Genomic DNA, 22,306 nt, shown 5'->3' with positions numbered 1-22,306 from the left:
TATATCATCAGCTGAGTTTCCCTCTCAATGTCAGGTACAGATGTTGGAAAAGTCTCCGAGGTTGTGTGATAATATGGATTCATCTCTGCCTCAGACGGGGGTCACAGCAGAGGAATACAAAACAAGCATCAGACAGTCCTCAAGGCTTTCACCAGCCTCTAGAGAGACGTCAGGGGGAGGCTGGACAACAGGCAGATCAGATCTGACATTTTTGTCTGTCTTCTTGGCAAATGGTTGGCCTTCGATGGAAGGATTCCACTCTTGCACTCTGAGGCAACAGCTTAAGACGCTGGGTCTTAGTCACAAATACCTCACAGATAGAACACTATGTATGATTGTGGGAAGCATCCAAGGAAAAAAGACAACCGTTGTAATGGTCTTTATGGGGAATCTAAATTCCACACTGACAGTTTCCCTCTCTGCATGACATGAACACAATACCAAACAAGAGTAGAAAGGAATAAAAAAAAAAACAATGAGGGCAATTATTTGAAAAAAAAATGGCTTGGTATCCAGCACAGCAGAAGGGCGTTCAAACCGACGGACGATAATGGTATTCAGATCAGTGGTAAAGAAGTTTTGAGTGTCTGCATCCCTATCCCACCTTTAAGCCCTATGTTTTGTGCAGGGAGCAAGTGTGTGACACACAGTACCTATAACAGCTGAAGAGCTTTGGTATACTGGCCAGACATTAGGCTATCCTAGGCAAGAAATCCCTTAGGTGAAGAATATGGCAACAGTGATACGGAAGGACAGCATACAATGTCATAGTGAGCATACTGATCCCTAAAGCCCTCAGATGTATGTGAAACAAACTTGGAAAAATGCTCTCCTGAGCTTTCTAGTCACTCCCGCATGCTAAATGGGCTACACCAGTATGATGGAAAATCATCTGTGGTGATAGCTGATGTTTTTAGCAGATTCTTTATCCAGTATACTTAATCTTTATTATAGTAGACAGCAATCAGACATTCAAGGACTTTGTCAATCATGTCTAAATGTACACAAATGCATGACTGGATCAAAATACACACTCCTAAGCATTTCATGAAAAAGTATGCCAACTAGTGCTATAGACTAGACACAGAAGATGGCAAGGGGAAAACTGACTGGCAGAAATTTAATTTGTTTTGCTGAAGCACAGCACAGTTTTTACATAGGCCCCACTCTTCAAAAAATTCATACACGGGAGTTAAAAGTACTTTAAGGTACACTAAGGTTAATATAGCATCAACTGCAAAAAGGTGAGTATCATGAGCCTACCCAATGGTGCAGAAGCAGGATATAAGGCTAAACCACCAATGACCAGAGTTCAAGAAACTGCTTGTTTTATTGATGCGGCTGGCTGGGAAAATAAAATGTAATGGCAGACTGCCAGCTCTCCTGCTCTGACTAGATGGTTAGAGTCTAACCTCTACCTGTAAAACCACTGTTGGGGGCTAGAAGCCCTGCAAGACATTTTTCTACAAGGTAGCAATGACATCCAGCCCTAAGTGGGTAGATGCACATACAAGGAGATCAGATATTGTTACATAAGCTTCTGTTATGGACCATGACTGTCTGCCACATACATATGACATCCATTACCCGGCTAACTCCCCGCTGGATTCCTACCTACTCAAGTTCAAGACAAGGCTCACTGCAAGGCAGACTTCCTCAGAAGTCAGGAGTTCCACTTGTGAAGGGTCGCACTGATGATGGATGAAATGAGGAATCAACAGATATGTGGCTGAGTTGTGGCGGCAGAGGAACATCTCTCTCTACACACACACACACACACTATATATATATATATATGTGTGTGTGTGTTTATATATATATATATATATATATACACATACACACACACACACATAGAGAGACAAGATTATATATATATATATATATATATATATATATATATATATATATATATATATATGAAGCTAAGTGGCATACTCACAGATTCATCTACATCCTTGACAAATATAAATGCCAAATCTGAGCCACTATGGGCTCAATTTCCAAATATACAAACCGGAGCATCCACAATGTACCCCTTGGGGTCTACTTTCATTCACTGAAAACTCATTTCACTAAATTTCAATTCACCCTCAAAAAAACGCTGAAAGCTCAAGTCACTGAAAACTAATTTCACTGAATCACATTTCACTGAATGTAAGTACTGTTGGGCAAATAAAATGTATATGCCCTTTTCCCCACTGTAGTGTGATCCTGGAGTTAGTTTATATAGTTGAGGGGTGTGGGGGCATAGCCCTCCACCTACTTAGCTTTTATATTTATGAATCTCATTTCACTGAAAGCTAACAATATAAAACCAAAAGTAGGTGGGGGCTACACCCCCCCAGACCCCACAATGTGGGGGCTGCACCCCCCACACCCACCCTAACTATATATACTAACTCCAGGATTGCACTAAAGTGGGGAAAAGGACATATGCGGTTTATTTGCCCAACAATACTTAGATTCAGTGAAATGTGATTCGGTGAAATGAGTTTTCAGTGATTTGAGCTTTCAGCAATCTGGTGCAAGTGTTTTGAAATTCAGTGAAATTAGTTTTCAGAGAATCAAAGAAGACCCACCCCTTGACATCTAAAACTGTGCCACCATCTGTAAATGATGCTTTCGGCAGGTGTTGTATAATCCCATAAAAAGGAGACCAGGATGCAAAAGATCCAGTTCAGTCTAAACACCCAAGCTTTTACTTTTGTCAGACACAATTCTGGTACAAGGCAAGCAGGAGGAAAAAGGCAGATGGTCAGAGGTACAGACTTTGCCTTGACTGGACGCAGAGCCTCACCATGAGCAGTTTTCAGACATAAGCCACCCATCTCTGCCACATTATTGGGTAATCCTTGATCATTCACCTTTCTAATGTGGATGTCATCACCTAGCACTCACAGGCTCTGCTGTTAAAAACCCCCTAGAGTATGTTTCATCTGCAGCTCTGCTTGAATTTACTGTACCTAAGGCTCTTGAAAGCAAGTACCAAGTAAGCTCCTCCTATACTTGTCCCTGATTATACCCTTTTACTTGGTACTATCTAATTGTATTCATGATCTGTATTTATCATTTATCATGGTCTTCTCTTGTCCAACTCCAGATTCTTAATTATGTTTGTTACAGAGACATCTAAAAAAATAGATCATTTTAACAAAAGGAGTCCATATTCCTTTTCCACTGGCCTTCTTTCTCTCACTGACTCTGGTGTCAGCATGCTAATGCTTGAAGACCCAAGAGAACTCTCAGAGCTAATAAAGACACCACAGTGGTACAGCGATTTGCATTGTTGCCTCATAGAAAGAAGTTCTCTGGTTTTATTCTCGTTTGGGGTGCTTTCCATTCAGAGTCCGCGTGTCCTCCTTGCGTTTGTGTGGGTTTACTCTGGGTGCTCCGGTTTCCTCCCACGTTACAAAGACATGCATCTGGAGTGTTTCTCCCCAGGCCTCCACTGAAAATTGGCTCATTTCAAGTCGGACTTGCCCAGTAAACAAATGTTAAATAAATAAATTAAATAAGTAATACATTCTAATATATTTTTAAGAGTAAATGTTAACAGAAATTTTACTCCTGTAAAATAAATACTGCAATAAGGGTAAAGTCAGCTGAGTTCATAAGTTCAAGGGCAGTGTACATATCAAAGACCAATGAGAAACACTGACTTTACCAAATCAGAATAAAGTTACTGAACATCTATCCCATGTATTAAGACTAAGTTTAAAGGAGTACAAAGAATCAGAGGATCTAATACATACTGGCAGTACAGTTCATAAATCTCGGATTATTTGTATTTATTTATTTATTTAGAAACTCAACATAGAGTGCACATAAATATAGGTACCTCCACCTGTCAGCATAATAGAAGGTACAGCATTAGTAAATTCTCGTCACAAATCTCATTTGCACAGATTCAACACTTTGTAGTTTAAACTAGAATTGTATATTTACTTTGCAGACTAAAAGTAAGATCTAGTTTTGTTCTATCAGATAGTTTTGCTTACCCATACTTGACTGCAATTTAAAAACATCTGGATAAAGTTGATTTTTTCCTTGATCTAAGAAGACAGAAAAACAAGTAAAAATGTTGTTTATAAATGCTCCTTCAATTTCTTTAGTTTTTTTTTTATCATACAAAACTGTAAATGTTAATCACATCTCCATTAAGAATAGAAGAATCATTACTTGTACACTAGAATACTTTTCTGTGTATGGCAAATTTCTTTAGACAATCATCACTAAATTACTATTACATAACTTACAAAAATAAAACCAGAAAATAGTTTACTTGACTCTTTTAAGCCTATACTGCCTTTCTGTGCATGTCTTACTAATACCCACAGCTCCTTACAGGATCCAGATTTTTTGGTGGGGGGGATCTGGCTTCCTTAAGTGACTTGCCAGCTAGTAGTAGGCACCATTACAAAGGGCAATAAGTAATGAATACACTGATACTAAGGTTGTTAACCTAGGATGCCCTGCAGTAGAGAAATCAATCACCGTTTGCCACTTTTATTCATGCATTTTCATATTTATGTTCATATTTTGATGACTGAGAGACCTGCATGCTATTTATGAATATGATGGGAAATGCCATAGTGGGATACAGGAAAACACATTGCCAATATCCACTTACAGTACACTGTACTGGAAATTAGCAGTATTCCCATATGTACGTAATACTTCAAAACCCACAACACTTGAAATCTCTTGTATGCCATCAGGTGAAACCTTACATGTTTAACAAAACTATTATTGACATTTGCACTGTAAGTTAGTACATCTCGAGATACAGCCAGCTCAGCGTTACTTATATTGCTAATTGTACAATTAAGCATATGTTTTCAAATTTCTGTAAATATCTCAGTAAACTTGTACTAAGAGGGAAAGTTCTTATATGAAAGCTTACAGCTGGGTAACAAAAATGTTCTAACATTATATGTCTACGTTGTAGTTTCCAAGATATAACAATTTGTGAAAGTTTAATAAAAATACAAGTCTGTGTTTTTATGTATTATAATGTATTATAGTATCTATAGAAAGACTGTGAATGCATTGACTATTACCACTGTAAAGAACACTTCTTACTGACAGCATTACTATTTGCAGAGTTTTAATAGCTTTTATTGTTCACAAACATTTGCATTTGTTTATTTTATGATTTGAAATTGAGTTTTTTAGAAAATGCTCTGGAATGCAAGGGGTGTGTAGGATGCTGCAGCTATGACTTTCCACACCACACACGTGTTAATTTCTTGACAGATAGGTCTTCCACATGTAATTGATATGTACTGTACATTTACCTTAGCAATACTCATTTCAGGGCTTGCTAGTAATTCTTACCCCAGGATTCAATAAAATCCATATAGAGCCTACACAGAATGTACCTGTGTGCATAGCCACGGTTCCTCCCTGGCAACAAGCCATACATAATAATTATGGCATGCTGCCGAGGAATATCAGAGTTGCATGGATATTGAATCCGTGCAAGCAGCGGTGTAGAGGCTGTCCCATAGTTGTGGACTACGCAAGAAGTTAAGCACAGGACAGCAATATATATATTTTATTAATTTTATGTCCGGTTTGTGTGTTGCGGTGTGATGCTGAGCTGCACTTATACATATGGACCTGACATTTGCTATACATCTAAAAATAGAAGCTGGATGTAATTAATTGAATATTTTTTTCTCTCTCTCCCTGTTTGCGTGGAGCAGCGCAGTATTAGCAATGCTGCCTGACATCTAAAAATAAAAACCAGATGTATTTAATTGCTGTAGTTATGTGGTGCTTAGCAATACTCAAACCCAAGCAGCTTCGCTGTGCAATGCTAACAGGTATTTTAGTAGTACATGTGAAGATATACTGCTTCCCTACAGTATTCAATGGCTAGATAGGTTGAGTCATGATTTACAGTGTAGTAGGTCCCAGGTTCGAGCCCTATGAGTGATATGTTTTGCATGTATTGTTTTGAACAGGAGTCAGATGACTGAAACATCACTTCAATATCAAATTTAAAAAATTGTTACATTTACCAAAACTGCGCAGTGCTAAGCTCAGCTTAAACATAGGCAGTCTACTTTGCTAAGCTACGCTTAAACACAGCTTGTGCGAGTTTGCACAATGCTCAGCTTCACTGAAATGGTTTGTGGGAGTTTGTGCAATACTAAGCAACACTCCACATTTTTAAAAGTTCCACTATGACGTATAAGGGTGGGAATGCACCCTATATAATGGCCACTAGGCAGGAATCTGGCACCATTCTTTGTAGTTCTCATTTAGCTGTTGATATGCCTGGAAGTGTTGGTGAGGGAAGCAAGATTTCTGGTGCAGAGATGAGGTGTGTAGAAGTCCAGAGTATTTTTTGGACTCCTGGTCAAAAACCATGAACTCCGGCTGCTGCCAGGCTATTGGCAGGGCTCAGAGTGCAAGTCTGAGGCCTGGGATCATTTGGCGAGGGAATTTACCAGTACTACTGGTATCCTGCCCACTGATGAGCAGTATCATCACCATTATGACGACCGAAAGTATAGAAAGAGAGGAACCTTGGACACTTGGGTCCAAGAAACTTGGCCTGGGCGCACCCCACAGATAAGTATTTGTTCCAGTGATTTATAAATATACGAACTGAATGTGTGCAAAACTGGTAGCTATAATGCATTGCTTCTCTTACAACAGCTGCAGAAGAGAGGACTTGCAACATCCAGTCCCATGCAGGGTGTCTGGCCAGGATGAGGGGTGAGTGTGCTAAGTAGGGAAAAATCAAAGCAATAACCTAATGCATAATGTACTGTCAAGATAAAGTATTTACAGAGTTTGCAGTCCTAACAGTCAGATATAATATACTTGGGAAATGTCGTATGTTTAGTAATGTGTCAGTGCCAATCTGAAATGGCAAACCAAGTTAAGTCAACTAACCATGCAATATTGTGCAGTATAGCTTACAAACATCAACTGAGATTGGGGTCTACCCAGATTAATAGTCACTGTTCTGTTGTGCTCACTGTGTGAAATATGCTGTAGACTACACTCAGGTAATGACTAGGGTAAATGGGTTATTACTTCTGACACAGCTATCTGTGCTGTACATGCCAGACTTGAAGCAATAGTAATACAGATTTTAAAGGGTGATGGTGCTGTAATATGTACTGTTTCAAACAAAGAAGTGATCACTATTCTGGTAGTCACTGCATGTGGGTTCTAATCTAACACCCGTCAACTGTACAAAGGAAATGAATAAAGACTGCTGAAAAAATGTCTGATAAATGTAGTGCAACACCCACAGTAACTTTAAAGCCTCTGTTATGGCCATTTGTAGTCAACTAATGTTGTATATTCCTCCCAGTCCAGGAACAATGTATATGGGTAAGGTAGCTCATGTTCCAAGCAGATATCCATGTGTATAAGTGCCAGATTTTCAGGAACAATAACAATATCAATAAAGTGTAAAGTGCCTTGATAAATCTTTTCTAATAAGTGTGATGTATTCCTGTATGCACAGCCATGTTTTAAATAATCTGAGATCAGTCAACTGTTAAATTTAATCCACGTTTCCTGGAGTCACAGCTTGTGGGTTCTAATCCCATGGCAGTCAACTAAGACATCATCATCTGTCTAGTCTAATTAGTGTACACGAACATACCTCTCAACTGTCATGACTTTTCGGAATGTAATGACTAATGCCCCATATGTCTGGTCCATGATTAGCAGACAAATGACATTACTTGGAATGCAATTTATTGGCAAATCCATTTACAAAACACCTTGGTAGTAATGTATGAGCACACTATGTAAAACAGTTCCCTGTAACTGTGTACCTGCATTTGTTATTGCTTGGCCCATACTGCCCCATGCTAACAGGTTGAGAGGTATTGTACATGTCACATCATCTGTACAAGAATTGGAGTCACTGTACACAGGCATGACACTGCACACCTGTAGAACTATGTATTATTAGTCTGTGTAGTAATATCACTTGCGAGGTTACTAATGGTATGTTTTTCTCTCTCCCCACCCCTTATCTTCTCTGATTTATTATTATGAAATGCATTAATTTATTACTGTTATTTATTATTATGGTTTGATATTAATATATTCTTCTAAACTAACTGTTATGTTGGTCTTATGGCTTATGTCATACTGATTTACTGTTAACATACTTACCGTTATGTTATTTATTGTTGTGCTCCTCATAATATACCTTAATATGTAATTGGATTAATCAATATTATGTCCCATTATGTTAATACTAACAACAGTTTGGTTATTACTAATCTTACCTTATGTAATCTTACCTTATGTTTATATCTAATTTACTACAGTGCGAAAAGGTAGGCTGGTTCCAGGTGATCCACTTACCTTGCCTTCACCGGCTGTGGTATCGCTGCCCAGCATATCTGAGTCATAGCCTGGTGGTGCCCCCTCTGCTGCCCCTGCACTACCTGTGGTGTCTGGTGGTTCTGCCCCACAGGCTGGGTCTGGGCCCCATTCTGGGAGCGGAGGTGGAGGGGTGATTTTGTCACCTGTCAAGAACTGCCAGGTATGGTGAGCAGGGTGGCTCAGCAAACTGTCAGCGCACGCCTGAGCCGGAAGGAGGGCATGCTCGCCATCCTTGTGGGGCAGCCTCATCCCGGACACCAGCCTCCACCACTGTCACCACAGGGGCAGTGAAGGAACAGTGCTGACAGTCCCATGGATGAGGAGTTCAGTCGCACTACTTACCATGTGGATGCTCGTGGGACAGGGATTCCACAACAACCTCCCCATTCAAGGTGTACACCTCCCTCTTGTGCCACACACCAACCCTGTCTGCTGTATTGTCTGTCTTGTCTGTCTGGAAAAGCTTCCTCACCTTCTCAACTTACCCCCCCACATGTACCTATGTCCCTTTTCTAACATTCTATTCTAACCTTAAAAAAAATAAATAATGGGTTCCCTACTAAGTAAGCAAACACTTAATATAGCAAACGCTGTTTAATCATCAGCTAAATGTTGAAACGGCAAAATCCCCAAGTCATAGAACAGCAATTTTTTTCCCATGGAAAAAAATCACTGGGTTGTTTTCGGGACTTTGCTGTTTCCTCCACTATGGTGCGGTCTTGGAGTTGGTATATTTAAGTGGGGGGGGGGTGTGAGGGGGTGAAGCCCCCCCACTTTATTTTGTGTTTGTTTTTTTTGCGGACCAGCGATTTGGGGAAAAAAATCACTGTTCTGTTTGTTTGGAATTTTGTGTTTTTGTTTTTTCGTTTTTAGGTCGATTATACAGCATTTGCTGTTATAATATAGACTCTAATAAATGGGCACCTGCCCCCCCCCCCAAAAAAAAATCGTCCCATACATAGCTATCCATTTTGTACACGTGCCCACTGGACACAATTTGGTCCAATTGGCTTGAGAACGCAGTTAGGTTGTCGTCAACCCTCTCTGGGGGTGAGAGTCAAAATTCAGCTAAAAAAAAAATCTGTCACAGTGCACAGTTGTTGGTGATTAAGAAATGGATAGCTATAGTTCTTTCCTACATCCCTACCTGCCTTTTACTATGTTTTTCCCCCTGCTTGCACCCATTTTTGGCACTGTCCTATTTCCCCATTTTTCTTTTCTTTAAAGATTTGTTTTGCATGAAGTGGCTCTGTGCGCCACATACCTTAGCTATGCTAAATAGTGCTACACTGACATATGATTTTGGAATAATATCAATCACCTTCAAAATGTACACCTGCATCCTATTTTGAACCCACGACCCTCGCACCTGCAGAACAGTGGATCATCCCACCAACCCACACAGCTGCTAATGAAAACGTGTTTTTAGCAAAACATAGTAATGCTGTAGTTTCCCTCATTAAGCATGTTTAAACGGTGCTGCACATGGTGCCACACTGCTCAAATTAGTTAAAAGGTTCATCCAAAAATAGTACTGTAATTAGCACTCTAGTACACAAATACATCACTGTAAAGGCACACACATAAGCTTAAGCATAATTGAGGTATCCGATATTAGGTAAACCTGCAGTCATGTCTACAGCATGTAAGAACACACTTGATAAAACATTAATAGACATGAGGATGTTAACTGGGACTCTGTTATACAAATACAGCACTCTAAAGCCATACACATACTAATAGATGTAAGTACAGTATTTAACAGCAGATAACTGTGGAATGAGAAGTACAACATATAGGAATTCACTTGCCATAAACAGAGACTCTGTAGGTCAGTCTGTAAATGCAATGAAAAAATAACTTTTTGGTACACATGGTCCTGGGTTCAAGTACAGCTGTGTCTACCAATGAAAATACATGTATGTGGCCATCAATATTATAAAGTGTGATTTGAATGTCTGTTTAATTACCTATTTATCTACCCAAAGCAGTACAGTTGGAATGTCTGCTTCAATGTTATAGAGGGAAAAGGCCTACAGATAGGACCACTCTCAACTTACTCCTAGTGCAACAGGTAATGCTGCAAGCTGAATTCCCACTGGATGTTGAAATGTGTACTGAAATTGTGCCCCAGTAATGCACACTGCAGCCCACAATGTTTCACTGGTGATACCGCAGACAACCACAGCTGCACAAGTAGTATACATGCATGGTGGTTGAGCTAGATGCAAGGGTTGCCAGCACACACGCCACAGGGAAATGCCATGATATAACATGTGATCTGGCAGTTGTCCACCTGCCTGACATCATGGTTAATGCCCACCTACCTGTTTTGTAGGACAAAACAAGCATTTTGGCTTGCACTGTCTTACTGATACCATTGGCTGACACACGTACCTGATACACATACCTTACTTCCCAGTGGGATGGCTACACTCAGTATGGTTCTGCCTATAAAATAAGGCTACCACAGGTCCCACACTTACTCCTACAGCTTGTTGTCCTGCAAAGTGTTCACCCTTTCTGCATATGCGTATTGCCAGAGGCATCACCTTCAGCTTGTAGCACACACATTAGTATGTAAACAGTAGCTGCTATTGACATTTTCTCTGCCAAGACATTGGATCTATTCCCACACTATTTTCCAACCCAACACAGAGAAAGGGGTTGTAATGTACATTAAGGCCTTGTATCTTGTTCAGTGTTTGCATGGGATTGGCTAATTATAATGCAAATCAGATGTGCTGGCTGGAATTAGCAATTCAGAAGCACAGATTGCTTCAGAGGCAATTACTTCCTAATAGAGAACCATGTTAAAAAGGCAAACAGCTAGGTAAGGAAAACCTTATGTATGAGAGTACCTTTTCATGGTCAACTCATTGGCACAACATTTATATATCTATATCATTCAACAGAAGGGTATTGTACTCCACCAGGTATGTAACCATTTTGTTTCCAACATGATGCATATTTGTCCATGTACTTAGGGGGGATATGGTGATTACAGCAGTAAGCCTTGCTTGGAACTGTACTTCTGACATGTCACTGATCTGCAGATGGGTTACACCTACAGAGGAATTAGTGTACAGTACGGGTACTGTGCGGGTCTTTGTTAAATAGGTATACCACTCTCCTGGTAATTTCATGTTGATAGAGGTTGTATTACTACACTGCTATTTGTGTGGCACTCCTTGTTTTAGATATTATAAGGGGGAGTTTACACATACGGTGACCATACAACAGTATCTGTTATGGCACAAGCAGGGATAGATGAGTACTGCTACTATCCTACTAGCATCCACACCCTCACTATGTTTGCATGATGTCGAACATGAGATGTGTAACCAATCAGTGATTACTGGTAACCAACTGTTATTGCTGTATCTCTACATACACTGCCACTTATGTGATCCAGACATATGTTCCCATTTTGGTGTCTTTCAGGAGACATGCATCATAGATGCCAGGGCCCTTTTACAGAGGCAGATAATGAAACTATCCTGGATGCCCTGTGTCAGCATCACAAACTCCTGCTGTCCAGAGGGAGGACAAACAGGGAACAGTGGGCAGCATTGTGGGCTGACCTGGTTTGCAATGTGAATGCCATTGGGCACCAGAGCAGGACATACGAGCAGGTGTGACACCGTGCCACAGATATAATAAATTCTGTTCTCAGAAGAGCAACAGATGTGGCCAGGGATCATAGTGTCACCGGTGGAGGGCCTGCAGTGGAACCACTGTCTGCCACAGAGAAATTCCTGGTGAAACTAGGAATATAGGACAACTCCCAGGAATCCACCACATGGTATGTCGTGGATGTGGGTGTAACTGTTTCCACACAAGAGTAGCGTCCAGGTATGCTTAGTTAGATAAGCATTGGAATACTGTAGCATTCAGTGTTTCATAGTGTACATACTTTTATGTGGGTGGCAGGCATTTTATTTTGGGGGAGAGGAAGGAGGTTAGTTGCAGTGTAAATCTCATCCCCAAATTGTGACCTACATAGAATGTACTGTAAATGTGAGATCTGTGGACATGTTAACCTGTCATAGTGCAACATGGGTTGCTGTTTACATTACCTCGCCCTCAAAGTTTCACAGGACTGTCAGAAATTAGATGAGTCATTGATCCTGCTCCTGGGTAAGCATAACACTGTTGTGATACATTTTTACAAATGGAAATCAGTTTACAGTCAATTCCTTTGCCTTGTAGTTGTAACCACAGCGATAGATTTGCTGTATATGTAGGACGGTTCAGATTGCCCTATGTATCAACTGTGCAGAGTGTTGACAAATGTCAGCATTGTCTATCACTGTTGCTCATGAGATACTTGAATATAGAGCTTATTTTTTACAATCAACTACTGAAGTCTTTTTGGAAAGTGATAAAAATAAAAAAGTGAGCCACCAAGGCAGTATTTGTGTGAAACACTAGTTTATTTAACATTAAACGCTGTCAAAGTAAAACCAACTAAGTGCTTTCGCCAAGAAACATGAATTGGCTTCATCAGAGTCACTCAATTAAGATGCAACTTCCTTTGTATACTCTTATTACTTAAGCAACTATTCATGATTCTGCTTGCATCAATGAAATTACCCTGACTAAACTTAAAGGCATACTTCCCCCGAATATGTAATGTACACCAATAATAAGTACATTCAAAATAAAAATATTAGCAATAGTACTAATAATGAACATAATAAAAAACATACTTAAAAAATAAACTTAAAAATTCACCTGAATGATCTGAGTGAATGGTTTACAGCATTTGAAGCAGATTTTTTCAACGAAAATGCTATTCCCAATCAAGGAATGTCATTAAAAATGCAGTTAAGTACCTTTGAAAAGCTGTGTAGAAAGTACAGAACACTTCAGCTAGACAACGCGTTTTTAAACAAATCAGTTGCTCTCAAACAAGTTCCCAAAGGCTTACGAGTCTGGAAACAGCCTTTGGGGCTTGAGGAGGGGTTGTCTGCTTTTCGAGAACTTGTGGCTTTATTTGACATGACGGGCTGAGAAATGATGGACATCAATATCAGAAACAACAACAGTAAGTTGGCTCTTTTGCAAAATGAGATTTCAGTTTTAAATCAAAGTATTATTTCAGATTTACTTTTTGAGCAATAGAAATTTAAGTATGAGAATGTTCTTAAAGACATTAATAACTTTGTAAAAGAGAACAGTTTGAGAAAGCAACGTAAGCTTGACAGAGACAGGGCTGACTATTCAAATAATCAAGCATATATAGGGAGAAAACAGCCCCAGGGAATGAGTATGAGAACAGTCCTCAAAATAATGAAAATATTCAGAACAGTTCTGACGGTGAAAAGGGGTTTAACAACACCAGGGGGAATAATGATTATTCTTTTAAGGAGGGTCAACAACTAAGGAGGTCCGAGAGACTGAAAAATCAAGGGAAATTGATCCCCTGTGGCAGGCAGAACAACCATGTTCAGAGCAACAGGAACAGCAATTATTTCAACAGGGGGCAACAGCAGGGGTGGAGGAGAGACTTTCATTGACTGAGTTATTTAACACAACTACTATGTCTGACCAAGACTCATTGAATGTAGTTGAAAATGACTGTTCTGATGTTGCAATGGAATGTAATATTTTGGAAAGTGACGTTTTTTATACCTACAATTACAGTGATGTCATTGTTAGTGAAGGACATTTCAACTTGTTTATAAAAGGGATATTTTTTGTACCTAACTATAAGACTGACATTGCAAATGTTTTGATTAACTTAAAACTGTACATTAGAAAATTGAATCTCAGTTTATATTTCAAAAACAGTAATGTAGGCTTGAAGAACTAGGTGGCCAAACCTAAGAGCACATTCATCCCCCCAGTCACCCATTTATATCGTCCTTTGTGAAATTATGTGAACAACAATTTAGAAAAATAGTCAAAGAGACCAAATATAACACTAACAATCTCAAAAGAGATGAAGCCATTATTTTGAATGAATTGGCAGGAAACAAGATCTATTGTGTAATGAAACCAGCAAGGGTGTGTGTGTGTGTGTGGGGGAGATTTAGGTCTCATAGATTACAGTTCCAAAATGTTTGAAATATTGAATGACACCACAACTTATAGCAAGACTTCAAGAAATGCTCTTAATAGTGCTTATGCCAGGATTGATTTTTTATTTGATGCTCTATTTCAAAATGAAGTAGAAATTGTGGAAATAAAATATTTAACAGTTGAGAAACCAAGAACACCAGTAATCTTTGGAATACCAAAGATTCACAAAAATGTGCACAACCCGCCCCCCTTTAGGCCGACAGTACCAGCCCGAGGTTCTAAAACTGAACAACTGTTCAATAGCTCCCTTTTTGAAGCAAAGGGCAGCAGAGGTTTAATTTTAAGTGTACTGTGAAAACACTTATCTGACTGCAACAAACAGATCAACTATGTTTTAAATTTTTTTAAGTTTATTTTTAAGTATGTTTTATATTATTATGTTCATTATATTTTTATCTTGAATGTACTTAGGATTGTGGTTTACAGCATGTTATTGTGTACATTACATATTCAAGGGAAGTATGCCTTTACGTTTAGTCAGTCAAAAATTTAGCCTTTGCTCTGACACATCACCTCCCAATGCACCTGTCCAGCAAGGACACAGGTGGAATCCCAGGGGTGTATTTTATGTTCCTCATCCAGTTATCCAGGTTGCGCTTACAATGGGTTAATGATGGTACTCTGCTTAACGTTAAGAGGGAGTCTATTCCACAGAACAGGGAGTCTCTGGGACACAAATCTGTGCCGCCAACAAGTCCTATTGATGTCACAGACCAGGCTGAGGTCATGCGTGCAGGTTACTCAAGTGGAGCTTGACTTTTGGATATGCAGCAGTCCCATCAAGGTGGGGTTTGAGATTGCTGTGTATGCCAGAGGCCACCTCTGATGACTCTGTAGAAGACTGAGTAGAGGGACAGGGCTTTTAGCCTTTTTAATTTCTCCAAGTCTTTTGGGTTTCTAATACTATGAAGGGAATAGACCCCATTCCTAAGTCAAAGTATGATTAAAGTTCATGAAATTGGTATTGTGTCAATCTTTGATGTCAGCCAGTAGTGCTCTTTGCAGTACCTGTAATGTGTCCACTAATGACTCCTTCTGCAGTTCGTATGGAGTTACATGTGTTGGCAACATATCTAAATATAATTGTAAATTCTTTTTATAACACCCATTGCTCCTACCACTATTTGAACTGTCTGGTTATCTTTTTTCCACACTGCTTTATTTTCTGCCTGCAGATCCTGATACTTTATAGGTTCATAAGTGTGTACTAGGCTAATGGCCCTGGAGCCTTTACAAGCCAACCCCATAGGATTACCCTGGCATCGTGCCACCCGACCGTAGTTTCCAGAGCCTCTGTCAAGTACAGCCACTGGAGTGATCCCCGCGGTGAATTTTCTATTTCCATTCCACTCATCAAGATTTCTCTTGAAGTGAGGTGCTCTGTTTGACATGTACAGGAAGTCTATTCCATAGCATGGACAGTCTCTGGGTTATAAACCTGTCCCTCCAGCATGTTCTGTTGATTGTGGTAATGAGGTTGAGGTCTCTGGAGCTTGTGGTGCAGAAGGATTGGGATTTATTTAGATGCAGCATTTCTAACAGAACTGGGTCAGACATGGCTTTGTAAGTCGAGCAGAGATGGCCTCTAAGTAGGCGATATGAGACACAGAATAGTTGGAGTATTTTGAGTCTGTCCATATAGGACAAGTGTTTAAGGCCTAGGATCCTCTTTGTGAGGTACTTTTGTGGCCTCCCCAGTTGTTGCAGGTGTCTAGTGAGGTACATGCCAAATGGGGCTTTGTACTCAATGACTGGCCTAATGAGGGAAGAGTAAAGGGCGTTTATATCACGTTATCGAAAGATGAGAATAGCGAACGCTATTTCATCGGCCCCAAAACATCTAAACATGAAAATATCGAACATTCAGAACAGCAAATTTTTTCCCATGGAAAAAATTTGCTGCTCCGAAACACACACACACACACACACACACACACACAACACAAGCACATCAAACAAACAGCAACCACACACATACACTTAAATTCCTACATCTAACTCTACACTAAACTAAACATACACTACTATCTACCCACTTACCTTAACCCAAACTCTAACCCTAAGGTCCGTCACTATCGCACACTCACCTAACCTGCGCACTAACCCAAACTCGCTTATACCGTCCCTAACCCTAACGTACAAACAATCGCACACTTACCTGAACCCATCCTGTAACTTTCCACTACAGCGGTAAGAATAGTGAAGCCACAGAAACGGCCAACCGAATTCTTTCCCGAGGAAAGAATTTGCTGTTCTGCAGCTTCAATATTCTTAGGGTTCGCTGAATAGTGTTCGATATCAGAACATTCGAAGTTTTAATACTTCGATGTTCTGATATAGACCCAGATAATGACCTCTTTCTTCATGGATGCAAAACCCTTAGTAATGAGATGTGACACATTTGTGTCACTCTGTACGCAAGACCTATACTAGACTGGGTGACTGGGTGAGGCAATTCCAATGATCAGTGCTACTTTTACCTTCTTTTCTTGGGCCACTATATCCGGTTTTCTAGCATCTATCTTTTGAACTGCTGGTAATGGATGATCCCATGTGATGTAGACTTCTTTATTTTCTAGGATGCTTTGTGCCTCATGTTTCCAGTGTTTTTTCGTTACTTCAATACGATAATGTTTGCACAATCTCCAATGCAACAGTCTGGCCACATTATTATGCCTTTCAGTATACAGTCCTTCTGCCATTAGTAAATTGCAACCAGCAGCGATGTGTGCAACTGTTTCTAATTTGGTTTTACAAAACCTGCATTTCTGTTTCTCCCACATGTTCAATAGACTTTATAAACCAACGTGTACACAGCCCACTATCTTGGGCTGCCAATATTAACCTTTCATCTCTTGGTTTGAATTCACCTCTCCTTAACCATTCCTGTGTTCGTTCCTGATCAACATGAGGTTCTTCCAGAAGTTTTCTATACTTTCAACTATATTTATGCTTTTTCCACATTTCTTGCCTTCTCATCTGATCCTTCACTTTATATTGGCACATTCAGTGCCCCGGACAGCGCAGTGATGCAGCAGTAGTGTTGTCGCCTCACAGCAAGAGGTTTTCCAGTTCGATTCTTGGCTGGGGTGCCTTCTGTGCAGAGTCTGCATGTCCTCCCTGCATTCGTGATGGTTTCCTCCTGGTGCTCCAGTTTCCTCCCACGTTACAAAGACGTGCGTCTGGATTGTTTCTCCCCGGGCCTCTGCCAAAAATTGGCTCATTCCAAGTCGGACTTTCCTGGTTAACAAATGTTAAATAAAATAAAAATTCAGTTGCTGTCTGATTTTTATCTACTTCTGGTTTGATTTCCATTCCTGTTTGATGCCAATAAGCTTCTGCTAGATTAAGTAGAAAAGTCATCTTAGATTTAATTCTCGTCGTGTTTCAAAACTTTCACTACATTTGGGTTTTGTGAGGTCAGCAGATGTGTGTGGAGTCCCACAATTGCAGATCTATACATAAAATCAACTTCAAGGAGGCCCATCCCTCCTTCAGAATGGGGAATATATAATCTTGGTATGCACTGATTTTTATAAATCATTTGGTGAGCATGAAGCATCCTTCTGGTTTTCCTATCTAATCTATCCAGCACGTTTTGGGGCCAGTCAATCACTCCAAAACTGTCAGTTAGGACAGGAAAAGCAAACTGGTTTATAACTTGAATTTTGTTCCTAGATGTCACTTCTGTTTTCAGGATTAATTTAAGTCTTCTGAAGTATTCTTTACTAAGTTGTATCCACATTTGTTCATGTTTTATAGTTGATCCTTCATTGATTCCCAAATATTTATACACTCCTCCTTGCTCAAGTTCTTTTATATCACATTCTTGTCCCAAACTGATGTTTTCCTGGTGTTGCAGTTTTCTTGCTTTAAAGGTTCCTTTTGCACATTTATCAAGACCAAGCAACATTCTTATATCATCTGAAAAAGTTTTGACAACTTGCAGTTGTGCTTTCAGTTCCTCATCTGATGAGATATACAGTTTTAAATAATCGAGAAAGAGAAGGTGAGAAGTCTTTACACTTTGTTGTTTTCTAGGAGCCACATTATAGCCATGGTCTAAGCTGTTGAGTAAACAGCTTAATGGATTAAGGGCAAGGCGGAATAGTAATGGTGACAACCTGGAATATTCTCCTTTGAATTTTTATTCCTGGGAAAACAATTTGTCCTTTATCATGGGTTAATTTAATTGTAAAGTGGTCTGCCACTGTTCCATGGTCAGGTCAGTGTAATATAGTTGATAAGTGTGGGGTGTATCTTATACATTTTTAAGCACTCTTTTATCCATAAATGAGGGATACTATTTTGTAGTCAATCCATAGGTTAGTACTAGGCTAACTGCCCTGTGGGCCATTTGAAGCCTAGCCAATTACCCCATGTGAGAATCAAACCCTGCACCTTGTGTCTACAAGGTAAAAACCTTAACCATTATGCCATCCTCCCACCCCCTACCATGCCATACTTTGATTCTTCCCCTTTTTACAGTTCTCCACTATAACTTTATTTAACAACAAATGATCCTTTGTTCCATATGACATTAGCCATACATCAGCCTGTGTCGGTTAGATGTTGTAGGCCCTGGATTCTCCTGGTGAGGACCCTCTGTGGTCTCTCCAGCTGCTGCATGTGCTTTGTAAGGTTTATGCCGAATGGGGGACTGTACTCAGAATACAGAGATGTTATAACCTCCTTGTCCCTGGATGAGATACCTCTCCTAATGAGGTGGGTTATATAGAAAGCTTTCCGTACAACTGACTGGTGGCAGTAATAACTACCTTATAATCTGGTAGAAGGGGACATAGCTAGTAAACCTGGGCCAGCCTTTCTTAGGTGTGTGTGTGTGTGTGTGTGTGTGTGTGTGTGTGTAAATCATACCTCAACGTGTGTGCGTGTCAGCTACTTGGGCAGGGACATGAAGCAGTGTTTAATTAGAGAAGGTGCTGAGGTTCTTCGCTAGGTTACTCAGCTGAGATCTCAACTCTATAGCTGTGCCAGTGGAGAGTCTTACTGGGGATCTGGAGGAAGAGTGAGAAATGAGCCCCAGACTGACTGCGATCTCTGTGTGCTCTTAAGTGAAATTGCACTTGATGCAGAGAGCTGCATCTGGAAATACTGTGTGTGTAACTGTTATCCTCCCAGTGAATGTCCCCCCAGAGGTGCCAATTGTGAGGAAGGAGGATCCTTGATTACTGGTCCAGTGGAGGGTCGCCACATTTGGTTGGCAGTGGTAGGATATCCACATCACATTTTGGCTGGCAGTCTTGGGATCACCACATCACATAGTGGGATTCACTGATGTGGATATTGAACTCCAGTATCCTGTGGTCAATAAAGAATGTGTTTGTACTCTTAAGCAGCCACACGGTAGTAAACATTCAGAGTTTCATATCACAATAGTTTTATTTATGTATTGTTAGCTTAGTCAGGGAGAGCAGGCAAGGATGTCAGCAGAGGATTATGGCAAGCTGACAAGGAGCCAGTTGACTGAGATGTGCCAAGCCAAAGGACTGGTGCATGTCAACCTGACTAAAGCAGAAATGATTGCAGCTTTAGTCACAGTTGCAGCATAGACCAGCAACCAGGAGGAAAACCAGACTGGGCTTGGGGATGTACAACTCTCAGAAAATGAACAGTTCAGCTCTGCCTCAGAGGACTTAAAAATCCATCTGGAGTTAAAGAGACTTAACTGGAGTCCAAATGGTAGAACTAGAATCAGCAGAGAGACTGCAGCATTTGGATGCTGAAGAGAAGGAGAAACAGATGGCATTAGAATCAACAGAGAGACTGAGACGTCTAGAAGCCGAAGAATATGAGAGGCAGAGGCAACATGAAAAGGAGATGCTGACTCTTCGGCTGGGTCATGGAGGTACTGGGGAAAGGAATAACTGAACCCAGAAGTAATAAAGGTCAGTATATTTCTTCCACAATTTACAGAGGGAATTAATTTCAATAGTTTTATTCATATGTTTGAAAAGGTATGTAAACAGTACAATGTTGGCCAAGGGTGCGGTTCCTGACCCCCTTACTCCATGGTAAAGCTGTAACTGCTGTTTCTAAATTGTCTAATACTGATTGCTTAAATTATAATACAGTTAAAAATTCTTATAAGGTATTTTAAGTTAACACCTGAAGTTTACAGAAAAAAAGATTTGTGAGCATAGGCGCAAAGCAGATGAAAGTGTGTGTGAATATATTGCTGAACTAAGCACTTATTTTCATAGGTGGGTGAGCTGGTGTCAGGTCACCACTTTTGAAAGGCTGATAGACCTTTTGGTGAGAGGAACAAGCTCTTAGCACTTTGCCTGAGGACATGAGAATTTGGTTGGCAGATAGGGAGTGCAATACCGCAGATGAGTTAGGGAAAAAAGGAGACCTATTCCTAGCAAGCAGGGCATCACTGCACAGGAAAGGGATATGCAGTGCTGCACACAGGTATAAAGGAACCCATGGTGGGCAGCCTAAATCACCCCAACAGAGTCTGCCAGTAACAGGAGAAGCCACTTGTTCAGGTACGCAGCCAGGAAAAAAGGGTTAAATGTTTTAAATGTAACCAGTAGGGCCATTAAGCATACAGATATCCACAAAGGCAAAGCTGGGAACAAAAGGTAGGGGAGCTAGCAAGTGGGAATGACAGAATGCCAGCAGTAAGTTGTCTGGAGACAACAAGTGTACCAAACTACAAGAGGTTATATCCTATCTTAGCAGATTGGATACAGGCCACTGCTAAGACAGAGACAGCCTCTGACCTAACCATTGTGAAGCCTGCAATGGTTAAAGAGGAGCACTACTTCCTTGGGCAGTCTACTCCAGTCAGAGCTTTAGGGGGACCCCATTCCAAATACCTTTGGCTAGTGTTCACCTTGACTGAGAGGGTGAAAAAGGAAGCGAGCAAGTAGGTGTGTTTGAGGAAATCTCCGCAGATGTCCTGATAGGGAATGATGTTGATAATGCAGTACCTTGTGTGCATGCAGTTACACGCAGCCAGGCTTGGAGACAAGCATGTGTGTCTGGTAGCCTGGAGGGACCTAAACTGACTGCATACTTGAAGCTAGGACTTTTGAGGTGGATACTTCAGGAAGGGAGCTACCCTGTAGCAGTGAGACTGAAGATGAGCCACAGCTGTTTGTGGGTACTGATGTTCCCTTGGACAGAGTGACTCTAAGGATAGAGGTGAGTATTAGTACCCAGGCTGATGATGAGGCACTGCTGTCACAGGATATCAGACTTTCTGTGGAAAGGGAGCTGGGAAGGGTTACAAAGAGAGAATTGAGACAGGCTAATCTCTTAGACCCTACATTACAAGGCTTGAGGGAGGTAGCCAGGGAGGTGCCCGATTCCCAAGAAATAGGTAAATCGGTATACTGGGACTAAGGGTTACTGTATAGTGAGCGGAACTCCTGAGGGAGGGCTAGAGGGTGAGAGAATACAACAGTTGGTAGTGCCCAGAGCCTACTGTCTGGCACTTCTATCCATAGCCCATGACATTCCCTTTGCAAGTCACATGGGCATAAAGCGTATCAAGAGATGTATTATGCAGAACTTTTATTGGCCTGGGATTTCCAGGGATGCAAAAGGGTACTGCAGGACCTGTGAGCAGTGCCAAAAAGTAGACAAGGCAGGAGACAAGGTCAAGGGTTCTTTGGTGCCTTTGCCTATGATTAAGGAGCCATTTCAGAGGATAGCTATGGATATTGTGGGGCCTCTGAGTACCCCAAGTTCCACAGGGAAGACGTATATCCTAATGGTAGTAAATTATGCTATCAGATACCCTGAGGTGGTGGCTCTGCCTTCCACTGAGGCAGAAAAGGTGGCAAATCCCTTGTTAGAGATTTCAGCAGGGTAG

This window comes from Protopterus annectens, chromosome 1.part1, assembly GCF_019279795.1.
Source record: "Protopterus annectens isolate FY-2018-M chromosome 1.part1, PAN1.0, whole genome shotgun sequence".
Classification (NCBI taxonomy): domain Eukaryota; kingdom Metazoa; phylum Chordata; order Ceratodontiformes; family Protopteridae; genus Protopterus; species Protopterus annectens.
Note: the sequence above shows the minus strand (reverse complement) of the source record.